We start from the raw sequence: 19,003 nt of genomic DNA, 5'->3' as shown, positions 1-19,003 counted from the left end.
ACGGCAAGCTCGCACCACCGTGCCTGTTAGTTTACTTTGCTTGTTTATTTTGTTAATGTGTCTTGGTGATTGAACTTGGATCCGCACGCTTGCAAAGCAAAGACCTTACAGACTGAGCCCACCTCCTGAACCCAGGTAATGTTATTAAGGTGTGTGTGGCCCATGACCAGGCACTGGGGTACAGCTGGGAGCAGACTGCCCAGATCCCAGATCTTCTCTCATGGGTGAATTATTCATTTGAAGGCCCTGTGGTCCATCCTCTCAGCCTACCTGATGTCCTTATACATGAAAACTGTAGAAGCCCTGTAGGGAGAATCTCTTGTGCTATGTATGGAAGCATCCTCTGTCAATAAAATAATGTTGGCCTATTAGCTCAGGCAGGAAATAGGGAGGTGGGAGTTCTGGGCCAGGGATTTCTGGGAAAAGATTTGCCTCTAATGCTGATGTAGATAGACACATGAAACTGAGAACAGGTAACCAGCCAGGTGACCCTAGTAGAACAGAATAAATGAGTTACGAGCTAGCCAGGGAGTAAGCCAACGCTTTTGGCCTAGGCGTTTATTCATTAATAATTCATCTCAGAGTTGTTATTTTGGGAACTTGGGTGTGGGCAGTAAAGCCCACGGTTACAAAGCACTTTATAAAATTTTAAAAGAGATTTATTTATATGTGTAAGTATGTGTATGTCTTTGTGTGTGTTCATGAGTTCAGATGCCCAAGGAGGCCAGCAGATGGCGCCAGATCCCCTGAAGCTGTGTGATGTGAGCTACCTGGTGCTCTGGTTCTTTGAATGAGTTGGGGGGAGGGGGGGCTTTACCCTGTTGAGTCACCTCTCCAGCTCAACACCACATTTTCTTTAATGAACAGCTGGCCTTGTTGTTTATGCAGTCAGGAAGCAGAGACAATGCTCAGTTTCCTTTCTTCTTATTGAACCTGGGGCCCTAGTTCATGGAATAAACACCGTTAACTTAACCGCTCAAAGATCTGCTCAGAGATACTGTTAAACTGTCAATCACTGTTGTCCATCACACCGATGAAAAACTAACGCAATTCTATAGCTCTCCTTCATCCAGTCATATTTTTCAAAGTTTTTCTTTCATATATTTTCTCTCCCTCCTCTCCTCCCAGTCCCTCCTCCTCACCTCCCCTCTCCCTAAGATCCACTCCTCCATTTCCCTTTAGAAAAGGGCAGACCCCACAGGGCTATCAACCAAACACGACTTATCAAGTTGCAGTGAGACTAGGCACTTTCCCTCATATTACGGTTGGATGAGGCAACCCAATGGGAGGAAAAGGGTCCTATGAGCAGGCAAAAGAGCCAGAGACAGCCATGCTCCCAGGAATACCACAAGAAAACCAACCTACTCATATATGCAGAGGGTCTAGGTTAGACTCATGCAGGCTCCGTGATTGTCAGCTCAGTCTCTGTGAGCCTCTTGGAGCCCAGGTTAGTAGATTCTGTGGGTTTTCATGTGGTGTCTTTGACCCCACTAAGCCAGTCATATTTTATGGGGGCTAGGTGGCATGAAGATTTGAGGTCTCATTTCAGCAGTTGCTGGGAAGGTTGTTTTCGTCTCTCTGATGTTAGTTTTCTTTATTAGGATACAGATGCTCTCTCTATCTGCGTCCTTGAGGCAACTGTAGGGGTGAATGCCAAAAAACATGGGATGACCTATCAGTAAAGAATCTTAGCTAGGGCAAAGGCATGGGAGGGACTCCTGATTCTCCTGCTACATTCACTGTTTGCTTTATTGTCTTGTCAGAGTCACTGACAAAAGCATCTTAGGGAAGAAAGCATTTATTTCCTGTAGGCTTTGATTTTCAACATCTACTTTAATAAATGTTCTCAAATTCGTTGACTCCTCTTCTAGCCCATCATCCAAAGGTCGGGGTGGGGGGAAGATGGTAAATAGGACAAGGGGTTGTAGACATGTTTGGAAGTAGTTCTTTGGGAGTGATTCTACTCTCCATTGTCAGGATACCAATAGTCCGGTTCAGCAATGTCAAAATACCAACAGATCAGTTCACCAAACATGAGTCAGCAGCGGTGGCACGATCCAGCAGAAACCACCAGGCCTCCACCATATTGGATTGAGTCAGCAGGATGACCAGAATGAACCAGGATGCCAGGAGAAGTTCTCTGCTGTGCCTCTTTCAATGAAGGGAAGATCAGCAAAGCCTTGAGACCAAGGAAGTGTTCCACAGCGCGCTTTGCAAAGCACCCTGCCAGTGTCTGTTGGGTCCCACTTATACTCTCCCCAAACATCACATGTCCTCCCATGGGTCTTGCTTCAGCAAGACACCAAGTGAGTCTGCATCCCATGACACAGCCAGAAAATTCCACTTCAGTTTTGGTTCTTGGTTCTAGAGGATGAAGCAGGGGGAGTCATGGCGGCAGGAGTGTGGGGCAGCTGGTCACATGGTGTCCACAGCCAGGAAGCAGAGAGAGCAAGATGAAGGCTGGTGCTTAGCTCGCTGTCTCCTTTCTGTTTAGCCTGAGTTCCCCACCCGTCAGGGTGGTACCGCCCACATTCAGGACTGGTCTTCCCACCTCAGTTCACCTGATCTAGAAACCCCCTCACTGATTTACCTAGAGGTTTGTTTCCATGGCGATTCTAAATTCTATCAGGTTGACATTCATGATTACCTATCCTATGTGTCTTATCCTTTATTTTGATTGTAATAAAATTACTGATTCCTTAATTATACAATTATTCTTCCCCTTCATACTGATTACCACACTAATATGACTTCTCATCAACAGTATTAAGGTTCTTTCTCTCTCCAACCACACATTATCTATCTATCTATCTATCTATCTATCTATCTATCTATCTATCTATCTATCCATCCATCCATCTATCTATCCCACATTTAATCTTGACTCTCCTCTCCTTTCCTCCCTTCCCCTTTCTCATTCTTCTCTTCCTTCTTTTCCTGGTCAGTGTCTCTCACTGTTCTGAAACTCAACAAGTAGCCCAGGTTAGCCTGACAGCTAGCTCTCTAGATGCACTGTCTTTGGCTCTCATGCTGGATCATAAGAATGTACAGCCGTGGCCAGCTTTTTACACCAGTGCTATAGATTCAAATTCAAATCTCTGTGCTTACAAAGAAAGCACTCTCGGCCACTGAGCCATCTCTCCAGGCTCTTGTGCCAATAGCTTCAAGTATTTTCTTTCTTTCAATCTTGGAGACTGGGTCTCACTGTGGAGCCTAGGTTTGCCTGGAACTCACAGGAATCCTCTTAGCCTCCCAAGCACTGGAATTACAGGTATGCACCATCATGCCTAGTTTCCTCCAGTACTCTCAAAGTTTCAGGTCAGACCTGTTCTTGATCAAGAGAAGCTAATTCCTAGCCTGGAACGTGGGTCATATCAAAGTAAACGGAGGAGGCTCCAAATGTCAGTGGCGGTAATTAGCATTGCAAATACCTCAGCATGGAGAAGGTGAGGCTTGTTCAGGTAAAGCTGTAGAAGGGCCAACCACCCAGTAGCTCTGCAAGTATCAACCCTGCACCCAGACATCGAGTCCTTGAAAGAACAATTGCTCTCCATCGTCTTTCCAGAGTGTGGACTTGGTCAAGCACACAGAGATCTCTTCTGTGTGACTCTGTTCTTGGGATGATGTGAAATGTCTACTAGATGGGACACTAATGGCAGATCAAAGTAAAGGTACCCCAAACATCCAATTTGGTGGAGCAATGCATTTGTTGGGATTACTTACAGGATGAGGGGTTACTTACAGAGGGGTAGGAATGACATGCATCTGTTATGGTTGCTCGAGTCGTTTGCTCATTTAAGTAGCTTACTTTTAATGGTTTTTTTCTCATTATTTTTCTAGACAGAGTCTCACTATTTAGCCTTGGCTGGCCTGGAATTCCTGTATAGATCAAGCTGTGCTCTGACTTACCTCTGCTCCCAAGTGCTGGCATTAAAGGTGTGTACCACCAGGCCATTTTTCAAAACTTTAAAAATATTTTCACTTACATATTTTCTTTGACAATTTTGTATACATGTGTGTAATATATTTTGATCATATTCATCCATTACCCTCTCTTATTCCTCTACAAATCTCTCTAAATGTCATATATAAGATATGTGTGTGTATCTTATATATATATATGTGTGTGTGTGTGTGTGTGTGTGTGTGTGTGAAGGTCAAAAGACAACTTCAGGTGTTGTCTCTCAAAAGATAGATACAAAGGTAGAAAGATAAGATTAAAAAGGAGGCTTGGGGCTGGAGATATGGTTTAGTGGTTAAGATATGGTTTAGTGGATACTGTCCTTTCAGAGGTATTGAATTCAATTCCCAGCAACCACATGGTGGCTCATAACCATCTATCCTGGAATCTGATGTTCTCTTCTGGCATGCGGGTGTACATACAGATTAAGCACTCATTTACTTAAAATCAATCAATCAATCATTCATTCAATCAATATTAAAAAAACCAAAAGGGGCTAATTTTATCCCAGCATCGATGGAAGATTTAAGAGAAAATTTACTTTAATTTTAGTATATCTATGTGTATGTGCACATGAGTGCAGTACCCACAGAGGCCAGGAGGGGGTGCTGTAACTCCCTAGAGTTGGAGTTAGAGGTGGTTGTGATTGATGGCTATGGGTGCTGGGCACCAAACTTGGAGCAAGTGCTCTTAACTGCTGTACCCTATCTCCAAGTCTCCAGTCCATGGAAACTTTGTGTCATTCTGGAAAATACCATTTATGTGTGAATTTCATAGTGACGGTCTGGGACAATGTTTAGCGCATCACCAAATTTAATGTTCAGAGTTTCCAAAGATCTTAATTAGTCCTAGGAATGAAAGCCGGGAGGTGACATTAAGCTGTGTCTGCCGGCCTGGCAGGAGAATGGAGAGGACCCCCATTCAGAGGGTAGGTCAGAGACTGTTGCTCAGGAAACGTCTGCTTCACACATCAGCCAGCCTGTCCTTCCTTGCTCTGCTTCTCAGCCTCCTAATGTTGCAAGCCGTCCACTCCCCCCTCCCCCCCCCCGTCACTTATGAACAGAAGCTGCCCTGCAGATGTCTGACATGAAATTGGATTGGCAACCCTGGGAGAGATGGGTTTATAATGGGCACAGGAGTAAGCCAGGAAGGCTGACAGAACAGATTTTTATAACCGTGCATTCCTCTAGGGTGAATTCAGCCTTGCTCCATCCTACACCGAGAGAGGGATGGTTGAGTCCAGTTCTGTCCAGGACCTTGGCTTTGACAGCGAGGCCTCGGGGGTCAGTGCCAGCCTCCTGGGTGGTGAGCTTGGAGCAGCCTGTTAGCCATGAGCCCCCATCTGCGCGTGCACCTGCTCCGAGAGCAGACCCCAACTGAGCCCTGGCGGCCGGGTTTCCTGAGCCGGCGCCTGGCATTGCTCTCCTGGACCAAGCTCGCAACATCTTTCTACAATAAAACCAGGATGGAAGTTAATTGCCTCCATCACTCTGCGATGGAATGGCCCCATAAAATCTTTATGAGGTGCAACTGCGGGGGCTTGAACGGGTGGCCGGTTGCTTGGCTAGAGGCTACAGCTAACGTCTGGGGGAGGCCCCAGCTAGGAGGTGTGTGACATCTGATGATGCTGAGCGTTTGGGTCTGATTTGTTTTGGAGATGTTCCAAGGCATTTAGGAGGCAGAGTTAACTGTTCATGGAGCCGCTTGCTGGTCGCTACTGTTTGTGAAATGTTCCCTGTTTCTCTCCTCCCTTCTTCTGTCTTCCCCCCACTTTCTTCTTTCCTTCCTCCTTTCCTTCCTTCCCTCTCCCCCCCGTTCCTTTCAACACTGACCTCTGGCCTCCATACACAGGAGAACAAATGTGCATGTGTGTGCACATGAACACGTATACACACACAGAGATACACACAGAAACAGACACAATACCATTTATGCAGGGGAATCATCCTCCTTTTCACTGACTCCATAAAGCCCCCCACCCCACTCCCAAGGAGCAGCAGCTTCTCAGAGGACACGGATGTTGGGAACCTCCATAAGAGGAATTTCTGTCCTTTAACCTCTGACCCATTTCTACAGCCCCCTTGTCTGGCTTTTTAAGGGCAGATTCTGGGGATAAAACACAAACCTTCTGGCTCATAAGGCAAACACTCTGCCAACTTACCTACCTCCCTGGCTCTGTTTCATCAACATGACAACTACCCAAAGACAGCATCTTAAAGGCGCAATGGTGTGTCTGGTGTTTCAGTCCATAGTCAGCTGACTCAGGTTTTTCTAGGCCCATAACAAGGACATCATGGTTGCAAGACTGTCATGGTAGGGCAAAACTGCTCACCTCAGAATGGTTGGGAAGCAGAAAGCTACAAGAACAAGATGAAGACAAGGCATAGCCTCCAGGGACACCCCCGGTCACCTATGTCCTACAACCAGGCTCTGCATCCCAAAGTCTCCATCACCTTCTAAAGGAGTTTCACCTACTGGGGGACTAAACCTCCAACATGAACCTGTGGGGGACATTTCTTTCTTGTGTGTGTGTGTGTGTGTGTGTGTGTGTGTGTGTGCATGAGTGTGCATGTATATGTGTATCTGTGTCTCTGTGTGTCTGTGTATATCTCTGTGTGTGCGCGCATATTTGTGTGTCTGTGTGTGTATCTCTGTGTATATCTCTGTGCATATCTGTGTGTATGGTGTGTAAAGCCAGAGGATGACTTTGGGTGGTTTCCTCAATCACTCTCAATCTTATTTTTATTTTCTTAAATAAATTATGTGGCCAGAGAGATAGCTCTGCCACTGTTCTTCCAGAAGATCAAAGATCATGGTCTAGCACCTATGCCAGAGGGCTCAGAACCTCCAGTATATTTGACACCAGGCTGGGGGTGTGGCTCAGGGGTAGAACTTTTGCTTAAGATCCCTCAGTGAGGGGCTGGGGGTGTGGCCTAGTGGTAGAGGACTTGCCTAGAATCCCCCAGTGAGGGGCTGGGGGTGTGGCTCAGTGGTAGAGCCCCTGCCTAGAATCCCCCAGGGAGGGGCTGGGGGTGTGGCTCAGTGGTAGAGCTCCTGCCTAGAATCCCCTAGTGAGGGGCTGGGGGCGTGGCTCAGTGGTAGAGCACCTGCCTAGAATCCCCCAATGAGGGGCTGGCATGTACAAGCAGTAGAGCACTTGCCTAATAATCACAAGGCTCTGGATTAAATCCAATAGGAAGAAACCAGTCAGTTCTAAAATGGGTACAACCAGTCTTTAGTGACATGACTCAGATTGTTGGTGGGTTTTAGGGTATATTAACTGCTTTCCTATGGCTATGACCAAACTCAAGGGAGGAGAAATTTATTTTGGCTCAAGGCTCAGAGAATACAGTCCGTCTCAGTGGGGAAGGAATGGCAGTTTTTTTACTGTGATGTCATGGGCTTGTTGCTCATATCTAGGTGGATAAGTAAGCATTGTTATGATGAAATACCTTCAAAATATCTTCTTTATAAAGAAAAGAGGTTATGGGCTGGCAAGATGGCTTAGCAGATAAAGATGCTTGCTGCTAAGCCTCATGACCTGAGTTTGATCCCTGGAACCTACATAGTGGAAAGAAGGAACTGATACTTGGAAGCTGTCCTCTGACCTCCCGCAGTGGCACCTACCCTTACACACACACACACACACACACACACACACACACACACACACACAAATAAATAAACAAACAAATGTAACAAAAGGAAAGAGCTTGACCTAGTCCAACGTTTGGAGGCCCAATCTAAATAGCGTCTTGGTGGCTCTAGCAAGTGTTACTTGGAAGATATCATCATGATGGGCTTCGGGCATGAGGGAGAGATTGCATCGAATGATCAAAGTCACAGTGTGACTGAGGAAAGGAAAGTAAGGATCTTACACTAAGCTCCATCCATTACAGATGCCAGGACCTTCGCATTATCACACTAGGGACCAGGTGTCTGTCCATGAACCCTGGACAGACTGCTTAAGACACATCCACAACACAGGTGTATCTTCTTCATGTTTTGTGTCTCCAGGATGGGAGGGAGGCTGGGACTTGTTCACTCTCAGAATGTCAGAGTTTGCCATGTAGTTGTCTGTGTTTCAAAATTCCTTCTCTTTGATCTGGATACCATAAAAATTTTTTTCCCCAAAGTCTGGTGTGTGTGTGTGTGTATGTGTGTGTAAGAGAGAAAAAGAGAGAGAGAAAGAGACAGAGACAGAGAGACAGAGATAGACAGAGAGACAGACACAGAAAGACAGAGACATAGAGAGACACATACAGACAGAGAGATAGAGGAAGGATCTTCTGTACCCAGGGTAGCTTCAGACTCATTATTGTCTTAGTTAGGGTTTCATGAGTGTGAAGAGACACTATCACCAAGGCAACTTTTATAAAAGAAAACATTTAATTGGGGCTGGCTTACAGTTTCAGAGGTTTAGTCTATTACCATTATGGTGAGAAGCATGGCATCATGCAGGCAGGCATGGTGCCGGAGGAGGAGCTGAGAATTCTACATCTTGTTCTGAAAGCATCCAGAAGGAGACTGTCTTCTGCAGGCAGCCAGGAGGAGGCTCTGAATCATACTAGTCAGACTTGAGCATATATACATGAGGCTTCTTCTAACAAGGCTACACCTTCTCCAATAAGGCCAGACCTCCTAATGCTTCCCACGGGCCAAGCATATTCAAACTACCTCACTTATATAACTTGGGCTCCTGAGCCTCTAACTTTGCCTCCTGAGTACTACGATTACAGGCATACACTACCACACCTGGTTTATGTTGTGCTGGGGATTGAGAGTTGTGAGTTTCCTTTACTTTCTTAACTTTGTGAGTTTTGTGTACTTCCTGAGCCTTGTCAGTTTCATTAACCTTCTAAGCCTTGTCTTGTTGGTTTCATTTACCTTGAGATTTTTTTCCTTCTGATTTGTTTACTTCCTATATTTAAAGCTTCTCTATAGATGGGAGATATTTCAATTCAGAGAAAATACCAGAGATTTCCCTTATCTCGTCCACAATTCCTCCTGTTCCATGCACTTTCCACTAGGTGGCAGTGGTTCCCTATTAATAACTCAGTGACAGCCTCTGGTTGCAGACACAGATCACCTCAGAGGGTCTTAGAAAGGGTTAAATGCCACCTTGTAGTGAGGAAGATAGGCCAGTGAATGAAACTGAGAACCCCCAGTGGGAACCCTCCACTGGCTGTCACCGTCCTCAGGGGACACAGATGGCACTCCACATACAAACCCATTGCTTTTCTGAGAGAAGGAAGTAACTCTGGTCTCCAAACATTATGTAGTACCCCAAGATGTCCTCAGTGTACCACCAGAGCCTGGTAGAAGGAGCTCTGTAGATTTGATTGCATTGAGTATTGTGGGACAGATATCTTATCCAGGTTATCCAGAAGGGCTCAAAGGAAAGGATGGGACAGAAGGATCAGACAGATGTGATGACATGTAGTGTTGAAAGATGTGCCATATATACCTCAGCCACTGCCCTTGGGAGAGACACTGAAACACAGGAGAGGAGGGAGACAGGGAGGGAGGGGGAAGAAGAGGAGGAAATGAAGAGAAGGATGAGACAGGGAGGGGGTATGATTTGGTGGAGTCACAAGACTGGGAGGAGGAGAAGGAGGGAGAGGAAAGGGAGGAGGAGGGGGAGGAGGAGGAAGATGGAGAGGAGGAAAAGGAGAAAGAAGAGGTGGAAAGGGAGGGAGAAGAGGAGGAAGAGAGGAAGAGAAGGGAGAGGAAGAGGAAGAAGTGGAAGAAGAGGAAGTGAGGAGGAGGAAGAAGAAAAGGAGGAGGGAGAGGAGGAAGAAGAGAAGGAAGAGAGAAAGAAGAGGAAGAGGAGGGGGAAGAGGAAGAGGAGGGGGAAGAGGAAGAGCCAGGAGACAATTTGGCTCCGATGCTGGCTCCGATGATCATGGAAAAGCCACAAGCCAAGGGCTGCAGGGATCTTCTGGGATCCAGAAGAGACAAGGAAATGATTCACTCTTACAGCCCCCAGAAGGAGGCTCTAACCCTAGTGACACCTCCATCCCTCAGAATCGTTCAAGAATCAATTTGTGTTGTCTGAAGCCACGGAATTGGGGAGTGCTCATTACAGCAGTCTTAAGAAGCCAACATCTCTCCTGTCTCTTTCTCTTCCTGTTCCTTTATTCAATGATTGTTTTATTCAATGAGTGTTTTATTTAATTTAACTTTTTTTTTTTTGAGGTAACACCTCATGCATCCCCAGCAAGCCTTGATTTGCTAAGTAGTTGAGGCTGGGCTTGCCTCCCGCCTCAGCACCCCTCCCCCAACTGCTGGGAGCACAGGTGAGCACTACTGTTCTTGGTTCTCAAGGAGTGCTTGTAAAATGCTCAACTAATGTCTCCTCTGGTCCCTTCTTATAGGCTCAGCTCTTATAGGCGGAGCACTTTCCAGGATGCTAAGGGCTGTGGGGAGTGACTTAGCTGTAGAGTGCCTGCCTAGAATCTTCAAGTGAGTGGCCAGAATGTGGCTTAGTGGGAAGAGTGCATGCTTAGCACACAAAAGGCCTGCGTTCAAGCCCTAGTGCACAGACACACACACAGACAGATAGACAGACACAGATACACACATACAGAGGCAAGGACAGACAGACAGACAGAAAGACACACAGAGAGGCAGAGACAGAGAGACAGAGAGACAGAAATACACACACACATACATACAGGCAGAGACAGATGGAGACAAACAGAAACACACATGCACACACGCACACACATATACACATGCGCACACACACACACACACACACACACACACAACTTATTGGATGTTAGACCTAGATTTCCATACCATAGTTGTGTGGGTACATTTCTAGGGAAAGGCGTTCGATGAGGAGACTGCCTTGGAACTGTTAATGAAAAGCTGGAAACGGAGTATGTGGCCTTCTGGGGCCAGGGCAGAGCTTTGGGGATCTTAGTGTCTCTCCTGTGCAGGGACATTCTTGGCTTTGTGTGTGTGTGTTTGTGTGTGTTTGTGTTTGTATGTATGTATGTATGTATGTATATGTATGTCTGTGCACATATGTGTGTGTGTATGTGTGTGTATGCCTGTGATTGTGTATGTGTATGATATGTGAGAGTGTGTATGTATGTATGTATGTATGTATGTGTATGTATGTCTGTGCACATGTGTGTGTTTGTGTGTATGTGTGTGTGTTTGTATATATGTGTGTGTATGTCTGTGCACATGTGTGTGTGTTTGTGTGTATGTGTGTGTGTGTATACCTGTGATTGTGTATGTGTATGATATGTGAGCGTGTGTTTGTATGTATGCATGTATGTATGTATGCATGTATGTATTTATATATGTATGTATGTATGTGTATGTGTGTGTAAGCGTGTGTCTTCTAGGGTAGCTAAGGTTTAGATCTTAAATACCCCCAAAGACACAGTGTTGGAGACTTTTATTTGGAAGGGGCTGCCGTTGGGAGGTGGAGGAACCTTTAGAGATGAGCCCAGTGGTCAGTCGTTACATCATTGGGTTGTGTTCTGAAAGGGGAGAGTTGAGCCCTCCCTCTCACTTTTGCCTCTTGGCCATGAGGTGAATGGTTTTACTTTGCCATAAGCGCCCCCATTGCCCTCTGACACCCCCATCGCTGGCCTAAAAGCAACAATTCTGTCCAGGTTTGGACCAGAACTGCTGCAGCTCAGAACCTAATTAAACTTTCTATTTAGAAACAAATAACCGCCGGGTGGCGGCGGCGGCGGCGCACGCCTTTAATCCCAGCACTTGGGAGGCAGAGGCAGGTGGATTTCTGAGTTCAAGGCCAGCCTGGTCTACAGAGTGAGTTCCAAGACAGCCAGGGCTATACAGAGAAACCCTGTCTCGAAAAACCAAAAAAAAAAAAAAAAAGAAAAAAAGAAAAAAAGAAACAAATAGCCTTGCTAACATGGTAGAAATGAGGGTATTCTAAAGAGACCCTCCCTTCTGCCTATCAGACCACTGAAACAGTAGACCCCAAGAAATGGGAATTTCTCCAGAAGTCTCACGCTTGAACAAAGAAAAGCCTTGAAGCCTAGTGCCCAGCTAAAGAGGAGCTTGTTTTCAGAGAGATTTCTCACTGTTCTGACAACTTCTTCACCACTTCCTGAGACAAGCATGGGGCAGTGATGGGGTGGACCGCACCTAGCTCCTCTGAAAAAGAATCACTCTTATTTTTAATTGTTTATGCGTGTGTTTGCTCACGAGCGTGCACCTGTGTGATCGCATGTCTGTGTACAAGTGTGTGTGTGAAAGAGAGAGAGTGAGAGAGCAAGAGCGAGAGAGAGAGTGAGAGTGAGAGTGAGAGTGAGAGAGAGAGAGAGAGAGAGAGAGAGAGAGAGAGAGAGAGAGAGAGAGAGAGAGAGACGCGCACAGATGGCCTCCTGAAGCTAGAAGAGGATGTCAGATCCCCCGGAGCTGGAGTCATAGGTAGTTGTGAACGCCTGACATGGGTGAGGGGAAGTGAACTCTGGTCCTCCGGAAGAGCAGCAAGTGCTCTTCACTGTAGAGACATTTTTCCAGGCCTATCATCTCTCTCCCAGCTATTTAAACCTACCCTTCACGTCAGGACCCTGAAGATGGACTAGTGGGGGTATCCCTGGACCTCGGTCTTTGTTCCTTGTCCCAGTGTCTTATGTAAAACATTTGACCCATTTACATATTTGTGCGTGTACCCACGTGTGGAGGTCAGAGGACAACATAAGCTCTCCACTTCCAACATGTGTGTCCTGGGGAGTGACCGCATATCGTCAGGCTTGGCTGAAAGCTCCTGTACGCGCAACATCCTCTCAAAACCCTAGTCGACTTAGTAATGGTAATGATCTCAAGTGTTTTGTTATAATGTCAGCAGCTGATACCTCAGGGGCTTACCCGGGGCTGAGATTCTGGCCTAATAGGACTCCTCAAGGTCTTTGGGAAAATACCTGGGGCATGAGAAGCCACAGGGGCTGGTCTTTAAGGCTGGGCTACTCATGAGTGGGAATGTAGTAGAGATGGCCACTAGGGGGCGCTCCTAGCCCACTAAAAAAGTCTGAACAGCTTGGAAATACCCTGGACTGCATAGCTGCCAGTGCTTTGGTGGGCTGGGAAGGTAGGGTAGGGTAGGGTAGGGTAGGGTAGGGGGAGGGGAAGGGGGAGGGGAAAGGGGAGGGGAAGGGGAAGGGGAAGGGGAAGGGGAAGGGGAAGGGGAAGGGGAAGGGGAAGGGGAAGGGGAAGGGGAAGGGGAAGGGGAAGGGGAAGGGGAAGGGGAAGGGGAAGGGGACAGGGGAAGGGGAAGGGGAAAGGGGAAGGGGAAGGGGACAGGGGACGGGGAAGGGGAAAGGGGAAGGGGAAGGGGACAGGGGAAGGGGAAGGGGACAGGGGAAGGGAGGGATAGGTGGGGGCTCGGTTGCCTGCTTACCTGGGCAGCAGTAATCCCATCAAGGCTCAGCCTGTAGCCCATGAGCAGGGAGCCCATCAGTTCAGTTGCCCCCTTATTTTAGGGCCCGATTTGGGGGGGTCTTCCATGTTAGCACAGTCCTGGCTTATGATCCAGGTGCCCCTCACAGTAGCTGCTGGAACAGTGGTTGGAAGACTGCCAAGGGTTCTGAGACTTGCATTTCAGGTTCAGCAAGGAACAGGAACCTTGAAAACCAGGGGTTTCTCTGGCCTTTGTAGCCCAACAAGTTAGACTATAGAGGGGACAAAGAGATCATGTTTCTTCCGTGTCACTTTCTTCCTTTTTTCCTTCCTTCCTTCTTCTCTCCCTCCATCCCTCCCCCTTCCCTTTCTCTCTCTCTCTCTCTCTCTCTCTCTCTCTCTCTCTCTCTCTCTGTTTATTTATTTATTACTGTTTATTTTTTTTAGATATGACCTCTTGGAGTGCAGGCTGATCTTGAACTTGCTATGGAGCTGATGGTGATTTCCGACTTTTTATCCTCCTGTCTCCACCATCCCAAGTGCACCACATTCAGCAGCCCCCCTTCTCTCTCCCTTCTCTCTCTTCTCTGTTCTCTCCCTCCTCTATGTGTGTAGTACACCTGTTTACAGGGGTGTGTGTGTGTGTGTGTGTGTGTGTGTGTGTGTGCGCGCGCATGCGCACATGGAGACCTGAGGGTGTCTTCCTTTATTACTGCGCCAGGGTCTCTTGAGAACAGAACTTGCTGGCTGTCATCACTAACTCTGAGAATCCCTTCTCTGCCTCCTGAGTGGCGCTAGGTCTTATGCAGCCTCCACCCCCACCCAGCTTTCTGTGGGCACTTGGAGGCCTGTGCTCTGGTTCTCACAGGGGAGGGGGAGCACGGGCAATGCTTTAGTCACTGAGCTATCTCCCTCCCCCCCCCTCCTTCCTTCTAAAAGTCAAGTCATGGGGACACATGGTGCACAGATATACATGCAGGCCAAATGTCAGCACATATAAAATAAAAATAAAGGTTAAATAAACAGGGGCTGGAGAGATGGCTCAGAGATTAGGAGCACTGACTCTTTCTCCAGAAGACCCGGGTTTAGTTCTAGGCATCTGAATGGCAGCTCACAGCTGTCTGTAGCTCCAGTTCCAGGGGATCTGAAGCCCTCACCCAGACATACATGAAGGCAACATACCAATGCACAGGAAATAAAAATAAATAAATTAAAAAAGATGTCCCCTTCAAACTCCCCTGGGAAAGGTAGGTTTAATGATAATTTTCTTTTCTTTTTTTTTAAAGGATAGGTTTTAACTAATTAATTAATTAGGTTTTTTGAGACAGGGTTTCTCTGTGTAGCCCTGGAACTCACTCTGTAGACCAGGCTGACCTCAAACTTAGAGATCCACCTGCCTCTGCCTCCCAAGTGCTGGGATTAAAGGCGTGTGCCACCACTGCCCGGCTATTTATTTATTTATTTGAGTACATTGTCACTATCTTCAGACACACCAGAAGAGGGCATCGGATCCTATTACGTATGGTTGTGAGCTACCATGTGGTTGCTGGGAATTGAACTCAGGACCTCTGGAAGAGCAGTCAGTGTTCTTAACCGCTGAGCCATCTCTCCATCCCCTCAATGATAATTTTCAAACCCATTTCAAAGTCTTGGGGCAGGGCATCAGGTTCCTGCTCCCCAAATGCTCTAGTTACCCAGTACCCAGAAGGCACTTGTAAATGTGCTCATTGTCTCGACAGGGCAAGCGTCAATGGGATGATACGATAGAATTTATCGAGCCCCTAAATCGTAAGCCCTGAATGTAGCTGGAGCTTGGGCAGGCAGGAAGATAAGCCTGGGGTCTGTGTAGCCTTCTGCTCTTAGCCTCGTCCCTTCCGAGCTAAACATCTTCAATTGACTTTATCTTTCAGATGAAAACCTTAGCAGAAAGAGATTTATTTGGCACCACGAGCTTCTCTTGTAAACAGCTCCCCGTGTGTTGAGTGTACAATCCACCTGTCAGCCCTCGGAGTGGAGGAGGCTGTGTGCTATTGATCGGGACCGTGGCTGCACCCAGCATGGTACTAGTATCTAGCAGGTATTCAATCAATGTCCTCTGCATGTAGAGATAATGGGGAGGAAAAGGGGGGGGGGTCTTATCTGGGAGCTCACTGCAAGAGAGACTGCAGGATGTGGGAGGAACAGGGATCCCGCGGACAGCCTGCGGGACAAAATTAGCAAGGGATGAAGGAGAGAGAAGAGCTAGACCGCAGGATATGACAAGTATGGAATACTTGCTGCACACATGTGAGTGTGGGAGGAGTGGTCTTCCTCCGGCCATTAGCTGTTGTTACTTGGGATGTGGAGAAGAGGGAAGAGAGAAGAGTGACCCCTTGGCCCAGGCTCCTATTGATCAGAGAGATGCCTGCCTCTCCTCAGGTGTTAACTACCCCTCTCTTGGACTTAGATGCATTCCATAGTGTGGCTCAGCGGTAGAGCCCCTGCCTAGAATCTCCCAGTGAGGGGCTGGGGGTGTGGCTCAGTGGTAGAGCCCCTGCCTAGAATCCTCCAGTGAGGGGCTGGGGGCGTGGCTCAGTGGTAGAGCCCCTGCCTAGAATCTCCCAGTGAGGGGCTGGGGGTGTGGCTCAGTGGTAGAGCCCCTGCCTAGAATCCTCCAGTGAGGGGCTGGGGGCGTGGCTCAGTGGTAGAGCCCCTGCCTAGAATCTCCCAGTGAGGGGCTGGGGGTGTGGCTCAGTGGTAGAGCCCCTGCCTAGAATCCTCCAGTGAGGGGCTGGGGGCGTGGCTCAGTGGTAGAGCCCCTGCCTAGAATCTCCCAGTGAGGGGCTGGGGGCGTGGCTCAGTGGTAGAGCCCCTGCCTAGAATCCTCCAGTGAGGGGCTGGGGTGTGGCTCAGTGGTAGAGCCCCTGCCTAGAATCCCCCAGTGAGGGTCTGGGGGCGTGGCTCAGTGGTAGAGCCCCTGGCTAGAATCCCCTAGGGAGGGGCTGGGGGCGTGGCTCAGCGGTAGAGCCCCTGCCTAGAATCCTCCAGTGAGGGGTTGGGTTGTGGCTCAGTGGTAGAGCCCCTGGCTAGAATCCCCTAGGGAGGGGCTGGGGGTGTGGCTCAGTGGTAGAGCCCCTGCCTAGAATCTCCCAGTGAGGGGCTGGGGGCGTGGCTCAGTGGTAGAGCACCTAAACAGCATTCTCAAGACGTTGGGTGTGATCGTCAGCACCACAATAAATGAATGAATAAAATAAAATTTAAAAAAATTATTACCTTCTTTCAGGTGGCGTATATATTGGGCATTGACCTCACACTAGTTCAGAAATCCCAGGACATATCCAGCTCTGACTCACTCTGTGTTTGTCTGTGTCAGCATCTTAGTCCACACTTGGGGTCCAAGAGTCCTATTTTCTGTCAGCTGGGCTGCTGCTCATTTGTGTGCAGCAATCGGAAGGGACTTGGGGTCTGTGGAGCTCTAACAGTGTCATGACTGACTGATGCTTTGTAGTCGAGCCTCTTGTGTACCTGTGCATCTGGTTTCTGGCTCAGTACACAAGCCTTAAGTGCACGCCTCCCCCACCCCTTGGCTTCCAGGATTCCGCATATTGCTAAACAGCCTGGGTTCTTCTCTGGGAACTGGCAGGACGGTTGGTACTGTGTATTTACTGGAGCCTTAGTGGGCTGATAGGTCAGCTCCTGAGAGAGGGGGTCAAGTAGAAGGTCTATGTGCATATATATATGTGTGTGCATGGTATATTTTTATATGCAGACTTGTGCATAGGTATGTGTGTCATGTGAATAGCATAGACAGGTGACAAGCTGCACTCATGTTCGTTACAGTGCTTTCTTTATATATGTATATGTATACGTGTGTCATGTGAGCAGTATGGGCACAGGTTATTTGCTATGTATTTGTGTATACATGTGGTACACACTGTGTGTGTCTGTTTAAGTGTACATTCTGTGTGCATGCAGGTGACATGAGAAATACATGCACACGGTACATGATAGACATTTTGTGTGCATTCAAGTGTGCATGTATACCCATGGAACTTGGTTTGTGCTTGTGTGTGTTCATATGTTGTGTGCACATACATGCAAATGCCATGTGAACATTTATGTATGTCCATCACATGCAAATGTCATGTGAACATGTATGTATGCCCATAGAATGATATGTGTTTACGTGTAAAGTGCACGCCTGCATGTATATATCCGTGCACATGGTATCAAGCAGTATGTGCATCGACACATGCGCATGTATACATACATTTGCCTGTGTATATAGTATGCCAAATTAAAGAGCCATGAGACTTGTGTATGCTTGGTGCATGCTTATAGGTATGTGTATCATATGAATGCCTACATGCAAATGTTATGTGAGCCGTATCTGCACATAGTATATGTTGTGTGTTCTTGCACATGTACATGAGTGCTTGTTTGTATGAATGTATGGATATGCGTGTGTTATGTGAAGCATGACATTCGGCACACGCTGTGTATGTCTGTGAACAGTGCACATTGAGTGCTGCTGTGTATGTGCATGAATATATATATATATATATATATATATATATATATATATATGAGCAACATGTGTACAAGTATGTGCTGTGAGTGCATGTATGTCCTTGGCACATATTTTTGTCTGCACACATATACCTGATGTGTACATATGTGAAGGTAATGTAGGAAGCATATACACGCTTTGATATACACATGTACGCTTGTGATAGAGAGTATGTGTCTATATGTATAGCTGTGCATGCCATGTACATTTAAGAAACATACATATGTAACAAACGTGTGTGCCCAAATTGTTCATGTATGCACATGCTACACAGGCTGCAAATATGTGTATACCATGTGTGTGGATGCTCGTGGCATACAAGCAATATCTGCATATAGCATGTGATGTGTGTACATGTACCCCTGAGGTGCATAGCCTGTGCTTATATATGTTTGTGCATGCATATAGTATGGGAGTTGTGTGTGTATGTGGTGCACGTTGTGTTTGTGTGTATAAGAGTATCCTCATGTATACAGGTGTTGCATAGGATATGTCTGTACATTTGTGGTGTGCTTGTCAGGTATGCACTTGGCATTTTAGTGGTTTGTGTATGTGACACTTGCTATGTGTGCCTGTATACATGTGGTGCATAGCATGTTCACATATGTATGCATATGCACGTGGTATTGAAGTGGTATATATTGTGCAAGTATGTGTCTATGTATCTAAGTGGCACACAGTGTGCATTTCTGCTGAGTACATCAGGTGTGTAGGTGGCAAGTGGGTATTTTGTGCATATGACACTTTTGTGTGTGCTTGTATACATGTGGTACACAATGTGTGCATATGTGTGGATATCAGCAGCGTTAAGAATGTGGTACCTGTGTGTACAAGCATGTGTTGTATATGCATGTGGTACGTGATATCTGCTGTTCTCCGTGCCAGATGTGAGTGAGGGGGAGGTGGATGAGTCTCTTGGGACAGCATGGAGAAACTAGGCCTCACTCAAGCTAGCTCCCCACCACTGTCTCCAGGTGGATTCTATTACTTGCATGCAAGCTCTTGGTGGCCTCAATTTGGAGGTAATGCTGCCTCCTATTTCTCCCTGTCAGCAAGATGGGGCTCAGCCTTTGAAGCCAGACACTCAGAAGGCCCTTTAC

The sequence above is a fragment of the Arvicanthis niloticus genome, chromosome 24 (genome assembly GCF_011762505.2).
Source record: "Arvicanthis niloticus isolate mArvNil1 chromosome 24, mArvNil1.pat.X, whole genome shotgun sequence".
In the NCBI taxonomy this organism is placed as follows: domain Eukaryota; kingdom Metazoa; phylum Chordata; class Mammalia; order Rodentia; family Muridae; genus Arvicanthis; species Arvicanthis niloticus.
The sequence above is the reverse complement of the archived record's forward strand: the minus strand, read 5'-3'. Positions refer to the sequence as shown.